We start from the raw sequence: 7,173 nt of genomic DNA on the forward strand, positions 1-7,173 counted from the left end.
CGTTGACTGTGAGCCAGGCCCAATCGCCCACACATCAGTGCCCAACCTTCACTAATGCCCTTGTGGCTGAATGGAAGCAAGTCCCCGCAACAATGTTCCAACATCTAGTGTAAAGCCTTCCCAGAGAGTGGAGGCTGTTATAGCAGCAAAGGGTGGAACAACTCCATAAAATGCCCATGATTTTGGATGAGCATGTTGCCTGACTGATGACTTGAGATGTTGCTTCAATATATCCACATATTTGTCCTTCCTCATGATGCCATCTATTCTGTGAAGTGCACCAGTCGCTCCTGTAGCAAAGCACCCCCACAACATGATGCTCCCCCTTTTTCCTCCAAACATAACAATGGTCATTATGGCCAAACAGTTCCATTTTTATTTCATCAGACCAGAGGACATTTCTCCAAAAAGTACAATCTTTGTCCCCATGTGCAGTTGCAAACCATAGTCTGGCTTTTTATGACGGTTTTGGAGCAGTGGCTTCTTCCTTGCTGAGCGGCCTTTCAGGTTATAGGACTCGTTTTTACTGTGGGTATAGATACTTTTGTACCTGTTTACTCCAGCATCCTAACAAGGTCCTTTACTATTGTTCTGGGATTAATTTTCACTTTTCGCACCAAAGAGGCACTGAGTTTGAAGGTAGGCCTTGAAATATATTCACAGGTACACCTCCAATTGAATCAAATTATGTCAATTAGCCTATCAGAAGCTTCTAAAGCATTGACATAATTTTCTGTAATTTTCCAAGCTGTTAAAAGGCACAGTCAACTTAGTGTATGTAAACTTCTGACCGACTGGAATTGTGATATAGTGAATTATGAGTTAAATAATCTGTCTGTAAACAATAGTTGGAAAAATGACTTGTGTCATGCACAAAGTAGATGTCCTAAACGACTTGCCAAAACTATAGTGGTTGAAAAACGAGTTTTAATGACTCCAACCTCAAGTGTATGTAAACTTCCGACTTCAACCGTACATTGATTCTTGATATCACTATGTTGACTTGCATAGGTGCAAGAAACCAAATATGTTTTGTCCCCCATATGGCAGGATAGGCCATGGAGGCAATACTGCCTAAGGTGTAGAGGCTAAAATTGGCTATTTTGATGATCTGTTTTGATGTTTGAGCATTGAGTTCTGAAAATGCACCAAAGTGACTGAATAAAAATAACTGTAGTAATCAGCCAGGTAAAACAAAAACAAATCTTGTGTTCTGAAACATATTGTAGTATCATTGTTTGAGATGAGTGAATGGTCATCCCCTTGCCAGGCACAAACCCTGATAATCAGATGGGTAATCAAGTAAACACACCATCATCACAGGTAAAATATTTCCTTTTACCATTACACAAAGAACAAAAATGCTGCGGTGCATACAAGGAAATGATCGGGCACCATTACTCAAAGGAACAGTGTCATTCCCTGCAACAAGGAAGAATGATGGTGAATATATTTTATATTTCAAAAGACCTTAGTCATTTTTGGAGATAAGGACCTTCATTTTTTACTCAGAAACTTCCCTGTGGAGGTACTTTCAACAGACTATAGCTAGCTCTGGGGGTCTACCCATGGACCAATTTGACTTGACAAAAGTAAAGTTTGTGACTAGAAATCAGTGCTTTACGATACAATCCTAAAGCACATATTTAAATTACAATGCACAAGTCTGTTGCATGATGTCAATTTCCCTAATTCAAATATCGTGAAGCTGCAATCTTTGAAAAAAGGGTTCCAAAGGGTTACTTGGCTTTCCCCACAGAAGAACCCTTTGAATAACTATTTTGGGATCCATGTAGAACCCTCTGTGGAAAGGGTTTTACATGGAACCTTAAAAGGGTTCTTTAAAGGGTTCTCCCATGGGGAAAGGCAAAGAACCCTTTAATTAAGGTTCTAGATATTGAAAAAAATATTCCAAGAGTGTGTTCGTGAACACATTACACAGAAGAAATGCAAAGCAAAAAAGAGCGGTGAACTTGTATACATTGTACTGGTTGTAAGTGCGCCATTACCGAGAAGCTCTGCGTACACAGCAGCTCAAAATAAAGTCATTCATTCTTGTAAGCCCAGACCATGCAGGCATAATCATCACAATCATTTAACTCATGATACTGCAATAGGGGTTCTAGCAGGAAACAGCTGGCTAGAATATAGAGTAAGCATTTACCATTTTCCTTGACTGACTCAAAAGTAGCACACTAAATAATATTATCAGTTGATGATCGATTTGGTCAAGGCAAGAAGGAAGAAGGAAGTTGCATGATGTCGTCATTGGTAGGCCGTCATTGTAAATAACAAATTGCCTAGTTAAACAAAAATAAAATGGGAGATAATAGGGGTGGGGCTTTGCAACATTGACTATACATAGAACTGTTAGAGAGGGCTCTACAGACGAGTTTACTTCTCAACAAGACTTCACAACAAGACTTGTTAAAACAAAGGTAAGATTGAATAAAATACATTTGCTGTATGTTTCTCTTGTCTGATCATCAGGTTATATTTGAGTTTTTCTGTTAACCATGGTAATTCTGATCCATGCATGAATGTATTATTAATAGGGATGTCAAATGATTCAAACATTGAATTGATTTAATCGCTGCAATTGCTGTGATTAATCGCAATTAATTGCAAATTCAGAATTTGCTCAAACTAAGCTGTAAAAAAAAATATTACAAGAATATTGACATCTTGATTTTGTAAGTAACGGTAAGCAAAATTAGGTACATTTAGAAAGCACACTTTCGTTAACCTCAATGTCAACTTATTTTTACATTGTATTGTTGTTTTTAGCTGTATAGATGATGTATTGCGGATGTTTTCAGTGCATTTTCAACGCTTTCACACAATGCGGTTAATCACAATAAAAAAACAGTGCAATAAAATTATATAAAGTTAACTCGAGTTAGCTGATTTACCCTGACAGCCCTAGTTTTTAATATGATTATTGTGTGCAAAATGATTTCATACATTTTTTGAGAAGTCTCTGTAGTTCTCTCTCACAATTTGAAAAACAGCGAGAAGCAAAAGATTTGCTCATTACATTGAAGAGAGCAGCATGTTTTTTTAAGGATGGTAAACTGATAAACCTCCCTTTCTGCTTTCTAGAAATGAAGCCATTTCCCTCCCTCCTGGCATTGGGGCTGTGCCTGATGTTCATCCAGCCAGCACTGTCTACACAGGAAAGTTTGGGTGGCCCTTTCATTCACAGTTCAATAGAGGAGGCAAAGAGACTTGTAGATGAAGCCTACAAGTACTCCAGAGAAAAGTGAGTAAACCTGACAGTTGATCTCGTCAGATGAAGTCGATCATCTCTGTCTTTGTAAATTGGGTAAAATGAAATAACCAGCACTAGTGTCTTACTCCGTATGCAACTAGCTCAATTGTCTCACTCAGTCGAAGAAACAGATTTGCACTGGCTTAGTCTTTCTAATTTTTCAATTTGCTTTAATTGTACCTTTTGTATTTCCTTTAGAAAATAATAGGTTCACTATTTCTATTTCTCGTAAGTTCTTATTATTAGTACAATAAATCTGCCTCTGTACAACGATGTTAATTCAACTGCAGGAGCTTGTTTCTGTTCAAAACCTTGTCATATGCTTGTCCAGTGGTGGAAAAACTACCCAATTGTCATACTTGAGTAAAAAATAAACATACCTTAACAGAATATTATGTCATCAAGTAAAATACTACTTGAAAAAAAGTCAAAAGGTATTTGGTTTTAAATATTCTTAAGTATCAAAAGTAAATGTAAATGCTAAAATATAGTTAAGTATTAAAAGTATAAATCATTTTACATTCCTTACATTAAGCAAATCAGACAGCACCATTTTCTTTTCTTTTTTATTTATAGATAGCCAGGGTCACACGCCAACACTCAGACATCATTTAGAAACCAAGTGTTTGTGTTTAGTGAGTCAGCCAGATCAGAGGCAGTRGGKATGACCAGGGATGTTCTCTTGATAACTGTGAATTGGACCATTTTCCTGTCCTGCTAAGCATTCAAATGTAACAAGTACTTTTGGGTGTCAGGGAAAATGTATGGAGTAAAAAGTACATATTTTCTTTAGGAATGAATTGAAGTAAAAGTAAAAGTTGTCAAAAATATAAATAGTAAAGTAAGGTACAGATACATCACAAAAAACGACTTATGTAGTACATTAAAGTATTTTTACTTAAGTACTTTACACCACTGTGCTTGTCCATATCTTAGGAGTCTGGAGAGAGTGCGTGGACAGTCCATCAGGCCCTCAGATATCCTGCGTCTCCTGAAGCAGCCTGCCAGGGACACACGCTCTGCTGTCCGGTCTGCAGACTACCTGGAGAACACCTTGAGACTGATCCATGAGAAAGTCCACCACACCCACAGGCTGCACAAACGCTCGCTCAACGCAACAGGTCAGTTGCACACAAATATACATACGCACATACGCGCCAAGACACATACACTCAGACACACACACATACACCAACACATATTTCACATTATTCCTTATCTCTTGTTTCTCAGACCTCCTCACGCCACAGGAGCTAGACACCATTGCCCGCGTAACCGGCTGTGCAGCTCGTGTCAGCAAACCCTCCTGCCGCACCACACCCAACGTTAACAAGTACCGCACAGCCACCAGCATCTGCAACAACCTGTAAGAGCACCAGGGCATGGCGGGTTTAATACTTTGACACAACAATTTGAAAGCCTTGTGCACAGTAGTTGTATAGGGTGGAATATAAAGGGAAGTGCAATCAGTGTAGGTCTGAGGTCTGGCTATGCAGTCATAGGCTGCAGGAGATGTGGCTTTATACAGGTAACTGCCAAAATAAAGGAAACCCCAACATAAAGTGTCTCTTAATAGGACATTGGTCCACCACGATCCGCCAGAACAGCTTCAGAGCATCTTGGCATATATTCTACAAATGTCTGGAACTCTATTGAAGGGATGCGACACCATTCTTCCAAGGGAAATCCCATCATTTGGTGTTTTGTTGATGGTGGTGGAAAACGCTGTCTCAGGCGCCACTTCAGAATCTACCATAAGTGTTCAATTGGGTTGAGATCTGGTGACTGACAGCCATGGCATATGGTTTACATTGTTTGCTTATCATGTCACGATCGTTATAATGAGTGGACCAAGATGCAGCGTGGTATGGTTCCATCCTCTTTATTTTGAAGTGAAACTCAAAGAAAACAATAAAGCGCAAAACGAAACGTGAAGCTGATGTAGTGCTCGCAGGCAACTATACCTAGACAAGATCCCACAAAGCACAAAGGGGAAATGGCTGCCTAAATATGATCCCCAATCAGAGACAACGACAAACAACTGCCTCTGATTGGGACCATACCAGGCCAACATAGAAACATAATCACCTAGATGACCCACCCTAGTCACACCCCAACCTAACCAGCATAGAGAATAAAAAGCTCTCTATGTTCAGGGCGTGACATATCAAACCATTCAGTGCTCTATGGATGGGGGCATTGTCATCCTATATTGGCATAGCCATGGTTGCCAAAATAATTGCCAAAAGAATGGCATGCCCAGCATTTTTATACATGACCCTAAGCATGATGGGATTTTAATTGCTTAATTAACTCAGGAACCACACCTGTGTGGAAGCACCGGCCTTTAATATACTTTGTATCCCTCATTTACTCAAGTGTTTTGTTATTTTGGCAGTTACCTGAACCTTGAGTTTCTCAAGCGAGGTTTCTCTGTTCTGATTTGTATTTTCTTCCTTCTTATTAGGAAGTATCCTCGTCTGGGAGCCTCAAACACCCCCTTCACTCGTTGGCTGCCTGCTCAGTATGACGATGGGGTCTCTAGACCCAAAAGCTGGGACCCAAACAGGAGCTTCAACAACTTTGTGCTCCCTCTGGTATGATGACAATACATAGACATAGTTGCAATAACTGCTACTATTCACCACAAGTTAGATATAAAGTAACATAATTGTATTTCATTGTTCTCCCTCTGCCCTGCTTCCCTCCCTGTGTGCAGGTAAGGGAGGTCTCTAACCGTATCCTGGCAACCAATGACGCCAGTGTAGAGAGCGATCGCGAGTTCACACACATGGTCACTATTTTTGGCCAGTGGAACGACCATGACCTGACATTCACGCCCTCCTCCCCCAGCATCCGCGCCTTCAGCAACGGCCTGAACTGTGATGAGAGCTGTGAACGCTCCGAACCCTGTTTCCCCATCCAGGTCAGTCACAGCTCCCACATCACATCCCACAGCCTAACACTTACAACAGGCACCCCTGGATATCTGGCCCTTTTCGATCCATGGTACATGGATTATTAGTTCTTCAACCTGTCTTGTCTTTTCCTCCATGACCAGATTCCTCTCAATGACCCACGCTTGCCCACTGGCCCAGACAGCTGCATCCCGGTCTTCCGATCAGCGCCTGTGTGCGGCACAGGAAAGTCGGCTTTCAATTTCGGTGACATGGCCAACAGGAGGGAGCAGATCAATGCCCTGAATGCCTTCCTGGACTTGGGGCAGGTGTACGGCTCTGAGGAGGGGTTGGCGCGTGACCTACGTAACCTCACCAACGACGGAGGCCTGCTGCGTATCAACAAAGAGTTCAAAGACAACGGACGTGAGTTTCTTCCCTTCACTGATGTGAAGGGGAACATGTGTGCCACCCGCAGGAGAATCACCAACGACACCAATGCCAAGGAGGTGCCCTGCTTCATTGCAGGTTAGCCTTTCAACTCTGTTTGTCCGAATAGTAGACCAATGTATATTTAAGTTAAAGTCTAAGACACAGAATGATGACAAAAAGCGATAGAACTTTGACTAGAGGAATTCTTTGACTTTCCATGTACAATAGTTGTCCGGATACAGAAAGACAATGTATATGATTCTCAATCACTATTTGGCCTCACCTGTATGTCTCTGGCCTCACCTGTAAGTCTCTGTCTGCCAGGTGATGTTCGTGTGGATGAGAACATAGCTTTGACATCCATCCACACAATGTTCTTGCGTGAGCACAACCGTCTGGCCGGTGCCCTGCTTCGTCTCAACCCACATTGGGACGGTGAGACACTCTATCAGGAGGCTCGCAAGATCATGGGCGCCTACACCCAGGTACCAGTAACAGACTCATATCACCACCCAGGTACCAGTAACAGACTCATATCACCACCCAGGTACCAGTAACAGACTCATATCACCA

At 41.5% G+C, this 7,173-nt stretch overlaps 1 pseudogene; it reads left to right on the top strand.

Moving 5' to 3' along the window:
- Positions 1 to 2,352: 2,352 nt before the first annotated feature.
- The window catches only part of LOC111966838 (eosinophil peroxidase-like), a 21,087-nt pseudogene continuing 16,266 nt past the window's right edge, over positions 2,353 to 7,173 (top strand).

Source organism: Salvelinus sp. IW2-2015, linkage group LG7 (genome assembly GCF_002910315.2).
Source record: "Salvelinus sp. IW2-2015 linkage group LG7, ASM291031v2, whole genome shotgun sequence".
NCBI lineage: Eukaryota > Metazoa > Chordata > Actinopteri > Salmoniformes > Salmonidae > Salvelinus > Salvelinus sp. IW2-2015.